The sequence below is a fragment of the Mustelus asterias genome, unplaced genomic scaffold (genome assembly GCF_964213995.1).
Source record: "Mustelus asterias unplaced genomic scaffold, sMusAst1.hap1.1 HAP1_SCAFFOLD_1509, whole genome shotgun sequence".
Lineage (NCBI taxonomy): Eukaryota > Metazoa > Chordata > Chondrichthyes > Carcharhiniformes > Triakidae > Mustelus > Mustelus asterias.
The window spans coordinates 10290-22495 of record NW_027591454.1 but is presented as its reverse complement, the minus strand read 5'-3'; the positions used below and the strand labels follow the sequence as shown (position 1 = coordinate 22495).

Here is a 12206-nt window from a genome sequence, read left to right as displayed (position 1 = left end):
AAATGGCTGCTACGAGAGGACACAGGTTTAAGGTGCTGGGGGGTAGGTACAGGGGAAATGTTAGGGGGAAGTTTTTCACACAGAGGGTGGTGGGCGAGTGGAATCGGCTGCCGTCAGTGGAAGCAAACTCAATAGGGTCTTTTAAGAGACTCCTGGATGAGTACATGGGACTTAATAGGATGGAGGGTTATAGGTAGGTCGAGAAGGTAGGGATATGTTCGGCACAACTTGTGGGGCCGAAGGGCCTGTTTTGTGCTGTAGTTTTTCTATGTTTCTAATGCACCCTAACCAGCAGGTCTTTCGGACAGTGGGAGGGAACCGGAGCATCCAGAGGAAACCCACGCAGACACGGGGGAGAACGTGCAGACTCCGCACAGACAGTGACCCGAGCCGGGAATCGAACCCGGGTCCCTGGCGCTGTGAGGCAGCCAGTGCTAACCCGCTGTGCCACCCATAGATTCTCCTTTAAGTTTGCAATACCTATGACTTAAAACAGTCAGAACGGAGAAAGGTGCAGCACAGGAACTGGCCATTCGGCCCCTCCAATCCCGCGCCGATCATGATAGCCCTAACTAAACTAGAAAAAAAAACCTTCTGCCCTGACTCAGTGCGTATCCCTCGATTCGTATCCCTCGATTCCCTCCCTATTCATGGACCCATCCAGATGCCTCTTAAATGTTGTTAATGTCCCGGCTTCCACCACCTCCTCGCGTTCCAGACACCCACCACTCTCTGTGTGAAAAACATCTCCCTTAAACTTCCCCCCCCCCTCTCACCTTGAACCTGTGGCCCCCCCGTGAAATTGACACTTCCACTCTGGTGGACAAAGCCTCTGACTGTCCCCCCTGTCTCTGCCTCTCATCATTTTGTCGATCTCCCCTCAGCCTCCGTCTTTCCAGGGAAAACAATCCCATGCTTATCCAGTCTCTCCTCATAGCCGACGCCCTCCGGACCAGGCAACATCCCGGTGAACCTGCTTTGCACTCTCTCCAAAGCTTCCAACGTCCTTCTGGTAGTGCGGTGACCAGAACTGCACGCAATACTCCAAACGCGGCCTGACCAAGGTGTTATATAGCTGCAACATGATTCCCCAACTCTTGTACTCGATGCCCCGGCCGATGAAGGCAAGCTCGCTGTACGCCTTCTTAATCACCGTAGCCACTTTTAGGGAACTGTGGACCTGCCCGCCCAGATCCCTCTGTATATTAATGTTCCTCAGGGTTCTGCCATTTACAGAATAATTCACACCCAAATTTGATCCTCCAAAATGCATCACCTCACATTTGTCCAGATTAAACTCCACCTGCCGTTTCTGTGCCCAAGTTGCCAATCTATCGATACCCTGTTGTATCCGGACATTGTCGACTCAAGAACGGCTTCTTCCCTGCTGCTGTCAAGACTTTTGAATGGACCGACCTGGCATTAAGCTGATCTTTCTCTACACCCCAGCTGTGACTGTAACACTATATTCTGCACCCTCTCCTTTCCTTCTCCCCTCTGTACTCTATGAACAGTATGCTTTGTCTGTACAGCGCGCAAGAAACAATACTTTTCACTGATACACGTGACAATAATAAATCAAATCAAATTTTCAACTCCACCAATCTTCGTGTCATCCGCAACCTTACTAATCATTCCCCCACATTTTCCTCCAGATCAATTATATATACTACGAGCAAGAGGTCCCAGCACTGATCCCGGCAGAACACCACGAGCCACAGATCTCCATTCAGAAAAACTACCTTCCACCGCTACTCTCTGTTTTCTATAACCAAGACAGTTCTATATTTCCTGGGAATGGAGGGATACAAACGATTGGTCTAGTTGGACCAAGGAGCGGCACAGGCTTGGAGGGCCGAAGGGCCTGTTTCCTGTGCTGTACTGTTCTTTGTTCTTTATATCCACCTCGCCAGCTCACCCCGAATCCCATGATTTTAATTTTGGTAACAGGCAGCCATCTTGTCAAACGCCTGACTAAAGTCCATATAAACTACATCCGCCGCCCTATCCTCATCAATGTGCTTTGTCACCTCTTCAGAAAAACTCAATCAAGTTGGGGAGACATGACCTTCCCCGTACAAAACCATGCTGCCCGTCACTAACTGGTCCATTTTCCTCCAAATGTGCAGATATCCTGTCCCTCAGTATCTTTTCCAAAAGGTCCCCCAGCACAGACGGCAGGCTCACCGGCCTATATTTTCCTGGATTATCCCCGCTTCCTTTCTTAAACAAGGGAACAACATTGGCTATTCTCCAGTCATCTGGAACCTCGCCTGTGGTCCAAGAGGATGTGAAGATATCCGTTGTGGTTAAGCTCATAGAATCCCTACAGTGCAGAAGGAGGCCATTTGGCCCATCGAGTCGGCACTAACCACAAGCCCACCCAGGCCCTATTCCCGTAACCCCACATATTTACCCTGCTAATCCCCCTGACACTAAGGGTCAACTTAGCACAGCCAATCCACCTAACCCGCACATCTTTGGACTGTGGAAGGAAACCGGAGCACCCGGAGGAAACCCACGCAGACACGGGGAGAAAGTGCAAACTCCACACAGACAGTGACCCGAGGCCGGAATTGAACCCGGGTCCCTGGCGCTGTGAGGCAGCAGTGCTAACCCGCTGTGCCACCCTTTGACAGACTGAATTAACCGCCAAGGACAAAGCTAATAGATTCTGGTTTAAATTTGAGGGAGTTGGTGTTTTTATCCATTAATCACACAGATTACAGTTTAAAGGGCTGCACCATGGCACAGTGGGTTAGCACTGCTGCTTCAGAGCGCCAGGGACCCGGGTTCGATTCCCGGCTCGGGTCACTGTCTGTGCGGAGTCTGCACCTTCTCCCCCGTGTCTGTGTGGGTTTCCTCCGGGTGCTCCGGTTTCCTCCCGCAGTCCGAAATTCGTGCTGGTTAGGGTGCATTGGCCACAATAACTGTAGTTTACACTGCTGGAGGTACTCACAGACATCTTCAACATTTACAACAATCTGAGGTCCCTATCTGCTTCAAGAAGACAGCCATCATCCCGGTACCTCGAAAAACCAAGCAGCATGCCTGAATGACTATCGGCCGGTGGCTCTGAAAACCATTATGAAGTGCTTCGAAAGGTTAGTCACGAATCAATTCCAGCCTCCCCGGACTAGCTAGATCCACTACAGTTTGCCTATCGCTGCAACAGGTCCACAGCAGACACCATCTCCCTGGCCCTGCACTCACCCCTGGAACCCCTAGATACCAAGGACACGTATGTCAGACTCCTCTTTATTGACTACAGCTCAACCTTCAACACTATTATTCCCACAAAACCCATCTCCAAACTCCGTGGCCTGGGCCTCGGCTCCTCCCTCTGCGACTGGATCCTCAACTTCCTAACCCACAGACCACAATCAGTAAGGATAGGCAACAACACCTCCTCCACGATCGTCCTCAACACCGGTGCCCCACAAAGCTGTGTCCTCAGCCCCCTCCTTATACACCTATGACCGTGCGGCCAAATTCCCCTCCAATTCGATTTTCAAGTTTGCCGATGACGCCACCGTAGTGGGTCGGATCTCAAACAATGACGAGACGGAGAACAGGAATGAGATAGAGAATCTGGTGAACTGGTGCAGCGACAATAATCTCTCCCTCAATGTCAACAAAACCCAGGAGATTGTCATCGACTTCAGGAAGCGTAAAGGAGAACATTCCCCTGTCAACATCAACGGGGACGAAGTAGAAATGGTCGAGAGCTTCAAGTTTTTAGGTGTCCAGATCACCAACAACCTGCCCTGGTCCCCCCCACGCCGACACTATAGTTAAGAAAGTCCCACCAACGCCTCTACTTTCTCAGAAGACTAATGAAATTTGGCATGTCCGCTACGACTCTCACCAACTTTTACAGAAAGCATTCTCTCTGGTCGTATCACAGCTTGGTCTGGGGCTCCTGCTCTGCCCAAGACCGCAAGGAACTACAAAAGTGTTGTGAATGTAGCCCAATCCATCACCAGCCTCCCATCCATTGACTCCGTCTACACTTCCCGCTGCCTCGGGGAAAAGCAGCCGGCATAATTAAGGACCCCCCCCACACACCCCGGACATTCTCTCTTCCACCTTCTTCTTTCGGGAAAAAGATACAAAAGTCTGAGGTCACGTACCGACCGACTCAAGAACAGCTTCTTCCCTGCTGCTTTTGAATGGACCTACCTCACATTAAGTTGATCTTTCTCTACACCCCGAGCTGTGACTGTAACACTACATTCTGCACCCTCTCCTTCTCTATGAACGGTATGCTTTGTCTGTACAGCACGCAAGAAACAATACTTTTCACTCAATCCCAATACACATGACAATAATAAATCAAATCAAAATTGCAGTGTTAATGTAAGCATACTCGTGACACTCATAAATAAACTTTAACCCGTCAAATCCAAACCATAATCTGTCAAGTTTAAACCATAATCGACGATATCAATGGATTAAAAACACTAGTTCCACCAAACGTTAATTTATCAAATTTCAACCATAATCTCACAGAGGTTAACTTTAACTTTTGGGACAGACCTATCATTCTCCGTAGCCATCTTAAAACTAATAGAATTATGGTCACTGGTCCCAAAGTGATCCCTCACTAACACTTCTGTCACCTGCCCTTCCTTATTTCCCAAGAGGGGGGTCAAGTTTTGCCCCCTCTCTAGTCGGGCCATCCACAGACTGAATGGGAAATTCCTCCTGAATACACTCAACAAATTTCTCTCCATCCAACCCTCTCATACAATGGCTGTCCCAGTCAATGTTGGGAAAGTTAAAATCCCCTGCTATTACCACCCTATTTTTCTTGGGCCTATCTGTAATCTCCTGACATATTTGCTCCTCAATTTCCCGTTGACTATTTGGGGGCCTATAGTACAACCCTATCAAAGCGATTTCCCCCTTCTTATATCTCAGTTCTACCCATATAGACTCAGTGGCCGAGCCCTCGGATATATCCCCTCTCAGTACTGCGATTAATCTGTGCGATTAATGGTTACAAACAGTAAATCCATCAAATCTAAAGCATAACTTATCAAATTTAAACCATTCGCTGCGTGGTAAATGGTTAAAAACACCAACTCCTCAATTTAAACCGTAATCTGTTATAAAGTTATACCACAATGCGTGATTAATGGATAAAAAAACATCAACTAAATCAAATTTAAGTTTTTAAACAAGTTTATTTTATTAGCGTCACAAGTAAGGCTTACATTAACACTGCAATCAAGTGACTGCGAAAATCCCCCAGTCGCCACGCCTGTTCGAGTTACACTGAGGGAGAATTTAGCACCCTAACCAGCACGCCTTTCGGACTGTGGGAGGGAACCGGGGCACCCGGAGGAAACCCACGCAGACACGGGGAGAACGTGCAGACTCCGCACAGACAGTGACCCGAGCCGGGAATCGAACCCGGATCCCTGGCGCTGCGAGGCAGCAGTGTTAACCCACTGTGCCGCCGTGGTTTGAATCCATTAATCTCACAGATTATGGTTTAAATTTGATAAATTAAGGTTTAGATTTGACGGATTTAATGTTTTTAACCATTAATCTCACACATTATGGTTTAAATTTGATGCAATTGGTGTTTTTATCCATTAATATCACAGACTATGGGTTAAATTTGACAGATTATGGCTTAGATTTGGTGGATTTACTGGATGTATCCATAAATCACAGATTATGGTTTAAATTTGATAAATCAAGGTTTAGACTTGATGGAACTAATGTTTTATCACATTAATCACACATTATGGATTAAATCTGACAGAACATGGTTTAAATATGATGGGGTTGGTGTTTTTAACCATTAATCACACAGATCATGGTTTAGATTTGATAAATTAAGGTTGAAACTTGAAGGAACTGATGTTTGCATCCGTTAATATCACAGGTGATGGTTTAAATTTAACAGATTTACTGTGCGTATCCATTACACGTGGGTTAGCACTGCTGCCAGGGAGCCGGGTCCGATTCCCGGCTCGGGTCACTGTCTGTGCGGAGTCTGCACGTTCTCCCCGTGTCTGTGTGGGTTTCCTCCGGGTGCTCCGGTTTCCTCCCACAGTCCGAAAGATGTGCAGGTTAGGTGGATTGGCCGTGCTAAATTGCCCCTTAGTGTCAGGGGATTAGCAGGGTATATATTTGGAGCCTGGGTGGGATTGTGGTCGGTGCAGACTCGATGGGCCAAGTGGCCTCTTTCTGCACTGTAGGGATTCTATTCTATGATAATTCATAATTATTAATATAATCTACGATAATTTGGGGCAGCACGGTAGCACAGCGGGTTAGCACTGCTGCCTCACAGCTCCAGGGTCCCGGGTTCGATTCCCGGCTTGGGTCACTGCCTGTGTGGAGTTTGCACATTCTCCTCGTGTCTGCGTGGGTTTCCTCCGGGTGCTCCGGTTTCCTCCCACAGTCCAAAGATGTGCGGGTTAGGTGTATTGGCCGTGCTAAAATGGCCCCTTAGTGTCCCAGGATGCGTAGGCTGGAGGGATTAGCTGGGTAAATGTGTGGGGTTATAGGGATAGGGCCGAGGTGGGATTGCTATCAGCGCAGGCGCGATAGGCTGAATGGCCTCCTTCTGTGCTGTCGGGTTTCTATAAATCACACAGATTAGTTTAAATTTGACAGAATGTGATTTAAATTTGATGGATTCAACGTTTTTAACTATTAATCATACAGATTATGGATTAAATTTAGCAGTTTACGTTTTAGATTTGATAAATTAAGGTTTATAGGTGATGGATCTGATGTTTTTAACCATTAATCACAGATATTATGGTTTAATTCGACCGAGTCGGTGTTTTTATCCATTAATCTCTCAGATTACAGTTTAAATTTGATAGAATTGACGTTTTATCCTCAAATATCATAGAAACCCTACAGTGCAGAAGGAGGCCATTCGGCCCATCGAGTCTGCACCGACCACAATCCCACCCAGGCCCTACCCCCACATATTTTACCCACTAATCCCTCTAACCTATGCATCCCAGGACTCTAAGGGGCAATTTTTAACCTGGCCAATCAACCTAACCCGCACACATCCCCGGACAGCGGGAGGAAACCGGAGCACCCGGAGGAAACCCACGCAGACACGAGGAGAACGTGCAGACTCCGCACAGACAGTGACCCGATTATCACAGATTATGGTTTAAATTTGACAGATTATGGTTTAATTTGATGTTTGATCCTGGTTTAAATGTGATCAAAGTGGTGTTTTTAACCCATTAATCGCATTTTATGGTTTAAATTTGATTAAATGGACATTTTTATCCATCAATCTCACTGTTTTCTGGGTTAAATTTGATCAAATTGCTGTTTTTAACCATTAATGACAGATATTATGGTTTAATTTTGATTAAATTGGTGTTTTTATCCACTAATCACAGATATTATGGTTTAATTTTGATTAAATTGGTGTTTTTATCCACTAATCACAGATATTATGGTTTAATTTTGATTAAATTGGTGTTTTTATCCACTAATCACAGATATTATGGCTTAATTTGACTGAGTCGGTGTTTTTATCCATTAATCTCTCAGATTACAGTTTAAATTTGATAGAATTGACGTTTTATCCTCAAATATCACGGATTATGGTTTAAATTTGACAGATTATGGTTTAATTTGATGTTTGATCCTGGTTTAAATGTGATCAAAGTGGTGTTTTTAACCCATTAATCGCATTTTATGGTTTAAATTTGATTAAATGGACATTTTTATCCATCAATCTCACTGTTTTCTGGGTTAAATTTGATCAAATTGCTGTTTTTAACGATTAATGACACAGATTATGGGTTAAATTTGATTAAATTGGTGTTTTGTATCCACTAATCACAGATATTATGGTTTAATTTTGATTAAATTGGTGTTTTTAGTCACTAATCACAGATATTGTGGTTTAATTTTGATTAAATTGGTGTTTTTATCCACTAATCACAGATATTATGGGTTTAAATTTGATTAAATTGGTGTTTTTAACCATTAATCACAGATATTATGGGTTTAAATTTGATTAAATTGGTGTTTTTATCCACTAATCACAGATATTATGGGTTTAAATTTGATTAAATTGGTGTTTTTAACCATTAATCACAGATATTTTGGGTTTAAATTTGATTAAATTGGTGTTTTTAACCATTAATCACAGATATTATGGGTTTAAATTTGATTAAATTGGTGTTTTTAACCATTAATCACAGATATTATGGGTTTAAATTTGATTAAATTGGTGTTTTTAACCATTAATCACAGATATTTTGGGTTTAAATTTGATTAAATTGGTGTTTTTAACCATTAATCACAGATATTATGGTTTAATTTTGAAGAAGCTGCTGTTTTGAGGGGACTGCACTCCCCCCGGGGAAGGCGGGGTGTTGGGCGGCCCTGCTCGCTACTCGAGGCCCAGGCTGTGTGCGCGGCCTAGCGCCCGCAGGCGGCCCGGAGACACTGACCTGGGCTTCGTGGGGGGGGGGGGAAGCCGGGCGCTGGAGGGGGGAAGAGGGGCTCTTCTTATCCCGCCCCCCTCTCTCTGGGCTGGGGCTCGCTCTCCGCTCACTCTGGTCCCGTCTCTCCTCCCCTCTTCACTGCGACACCAACATGGAGTCCGGGGGAGGAGGAGGAGGAGGGAAAGAACCCCCGAGGAGATGGCGGGAGGCAGGAGGCGCAAAGCCACTCGGGACTTGTAGTTTCCCCCACCCACCGCCGCCCGTCCGGGACAATGGGCGACCGGGGGGCCCGCGGGACTACAACTCCCGGCGTCCCCCGCGCGCGCGGCGGCGGAGGGGGGGGAGAGCCCGACCGCCCTTTCAAAATGGCGGCGGCGGCGGCGGGCCGAGCGAGAGACGCGGCGGTTGGTTGCGGGAGCCGTCGGCCATCTTGGATTGGGAGGGAAGGACTACATCCCCCGGCGTGCATCGCGACGGCACGCTCCCGGGCTACGGTCAAACACAATCACTCCCCGCTAGGCCCGACGGGAGTTGTCGTTCGGCTCTCGGCCTCATGCGGGCAGCGTGGGGGGGGGGGGGGTCCCCATGGTGAGGGGAGTACGCATGCGCCCACTCCGGTGAGGCGAGTGCGCATCATGCTCGCCGCCCCGCAGCCGCCTCAAGTTCCCGAAAGGCATCGCGCTGGTGCAATGCACGCCGGGAGATGTAGTCCACAGCCTCTCCCCTACTGGAATTAGTAGAGAGGTTGCCTGCCTGGGAACTACAACTCCCAGTGGGCCAAGGGGGGGATAAGCAGACCCAATGGCCAAGACCTGTCCAAAGAGAGGACATGAGAACCAAGAGGCCATGGGAAAGTGGACATTGCATTCATGACCATCCAAAAAGGCCTCCGCAGCCCAAACAACTTCCTTTCGTAGAAATCATAGAAACCCTACAGTGCAGAAGGAGGCCATTCGGCCCATCGAGTCTGCACCGACCACAATCCCACCCAGGCCCTACCCCTTTCTTGTTCTTGAACCATAGAACATTACAGCACAGAAACAGGCCTTTTGGCCCTTCTTGGCTGTGCTGAGCCATTTTTCCGCCTAGTCCCACTGACCTGCACCTGGACCATATCCCTCCACACCCCTCCCATCCATGTACCTGTCCAAATTTTTCTTAAATGTTAAATGCATTCACCACTTCATCTGGCAGCTCATTCCACACTCCCACCAATCTGTGTGTGAAGAAGCCCCCCCCCCCTAATAGAAATTATAGAAACCCTACAGTACAGAAAGAGGCCATTCGGCCCATCGAGTCTGCACCGACCACAATCCCACCCAGGCCCTACCCCCATATCCCTACATATTTTACCCACTAATCCCTCTAACCTACACATCTCAGGACACTAAGGGGCAATTTAAGCATGGCCAATCAACCTAACCCGCACATCTTTGGAATTGACTGATGACCATGAAAGCATCGTCAATTGTCGGAAAAACCCATCTGGTTCACTCATGCCCTTTAGGGAAGGAAATCTGCCGTCCTTACCTGGTCTGGCCTACATGTGACTCCAGAGCCACAGCCATGTGGTTGACTCTCAACTGCCCTCCAAGGGCAACTAGGGATGGGCAATAAATGCTGGCCAGCCAGCGACGCCCGTGTCCCACAAATGAATTTTAAAAAAGTTGGAGTCCTAGCACAGTTCCCTGTGGAACCCCAATAGTCACTGCCTGCCGATCGGAAAAAGACCCATTTATGCCAACTCTTGGCTTCCAGTCTGCCAACCAGCTGCCTACCCATCTCAAGATACCGCAAGATCCGACATCTGCAAAAGATGGCACGGTGGTTGGCACTGAGTTTGATTTGATGTATTATTGTCAGGTGTATTGGGATTCAGTGAGAAGTACTGTTTCTTGCGCGTTATACAGACAAAGCATACCGTTCATAGAGTACAGAGGGGAGAAGGAAAAGGATTTGATTTATTATTGTCACGTGTATTGGGATACAGTGAAAAGTATTGTTTCTTGCATGCTATACAAAGCATACCGTTCATAGAGTACAGAGGGGAGAAGGAAAAGGATTGGATTTATTATTGTCATGTGTATTGGGATACAGTGAAAAGTATTGTTTCTTGCACGCTATACAGACAAAGCATACGGTTCATAGAGTACAGAGGGGAGAAGGAAAAGGATTTGATTTATTATTGTCAAGTGTTTTGGGATACAGTGAAAAGTATTGTTTCTTGCACGCTATACAAAGCATACCATTCATAGAGAAGGAAAGGAGAGGGTGCAGAATGTAGCGTTACAATCATAGCTAGGGTGTAGAGAAAGATCAACTTAGTGTGAGGTAGGTCCATTCAAAAGTCTGACAGCAGCGGGGAAGAAGCTATTCTTGAATTGGTTGGTACATGACCTCAGACTTTTGTACCTTTTTCCCGATGGAAGAAGATGGAAGAGAGAATGTCCGGGCTGTGTGGGGGTCCTTGATTATGCCGGCTGCTTTTCCCCGAGGCAGCGGGAAGTGTAGACAGAGTCATTGGATGGTTTGAGTGATGGATTGGGCTATGTTCATGACCCTTTGTAGTTCCTTGCGGTCTTGGGCAGAGCAGGAGCCCAGACCAAGCTGTGATACAACTAGAAAGAATGCTTTCTATGGCGCTTCTGTAAAAGTTGGCGAGAGTCGTAGCTGACATGCCGAATTTCCTTAGACTTCTGAGAAAGTAGAGGCGTTGTGGATTTTCTTAACTATAGTGTCGGCGTGGGGGGAACCAGGACAGGTTGTTGGTGATCTGGATACCTAGAAACTTGAAGCTCTCGACCCTTTCTACTTCGTCCCCGTTGATGTAGACAGGGGAATGTTCTCCTTTACGCTTCCTGAAGTCGATGACAATCTCCTTCGTTTTGATGACATTGAGGGAGAGATTGTTGTCGATGCACCAGTTCAGCAGATTCTCTATCTGCTGCCTGACAGCACCAGTGACCTGGGTTCAAGTCTGGCCTCTGTCGGTGTGGAGTTTGTACGTTCTCCCCGTGTCTGCGTGGGTTTCCTCCAGGTGCTCCGGTTTCCTCCCACAGTCCAAAGATGTCGACATCAACCTGTCGACATCAACGGGGATGAAATTGAAAGGGTTGAGAGCTTCAGGTTTTTAGGTGTCCAGATCACCAACAACCTGTCCTGGTCCCCCCCACGCCGACACTATAGTTAAGAAAGTCCCACCAACGCCTCTACTTTCTCAGGAGAACATAGAACAGTACAGCACAGAACAGGCCCTTCGGCCCACGATGTTGTGCCGAGCTTTATCTGAAACCAAGATCAAGCTATCCCACTCCCTATCATCCTGGTGTGCTCCATGTGCCTATCCAATAACCGCTTAAATGTTCCTAAAGTGTCTGACTCCACTATCACTGCAGGCAGTCCATTCCACACCCCAACCACTCTCTGCGTAAAGAACCTACCTCTGATATCCTTCCTATATCTCCCACCACGAACCCTATAGTTATGCCCCCTTGTATTAGCTCCATCCACCCGAGGAAATAGTCTTTGAACGTTCACTCTATCTATCCCCTTCATCATTTTATAAACCTCTATTAAGTCTCCCCTCAGCCTCCTCTGCTCCAGAGAGAACAGCCCCAGCTCCCTCAACCTTTCCTCATAAGACCTACCCTCCAAACCAGGCAGCATCCTGGTAAATCTCCTCTGCACTCTTTCCAGCGCTTCCACATCCTTCTTATAGTGAGGTGACCAGAACTGCACACAATATTCCAAATG

General features: G+C 47.2%; 1 protein-coding gene across 5 annotated transcripts in view; it reads right to left on the bottom strand.

Annotated features, from left to right (window-relative positions):
• Positions 1-8718, bottom strand: part of srrm2 (serine/arginine repetitive matrix 2) — a 66543-nt gene extending 57825 nt beyond the window's left edge. For 4 of the 5 annotated variants that reach the window (XM_078206454.1, XM_078206457.1, XM_078206459.1 and 1 more), the window contains exon 1: positions 8460-8718. The gene's annotated coding sequence lies outside the window, so the exon portion shown is untranslated. Of the gene's footprint in view, positions 1-8455 lie in introns of all 5 variants that reach the window. The other variant, XM_078206455.1, reaches the window with a different exon arrangement.
• Between the last annotated feature and the right edge of the window lie 3488 nt (positions 8719-12206).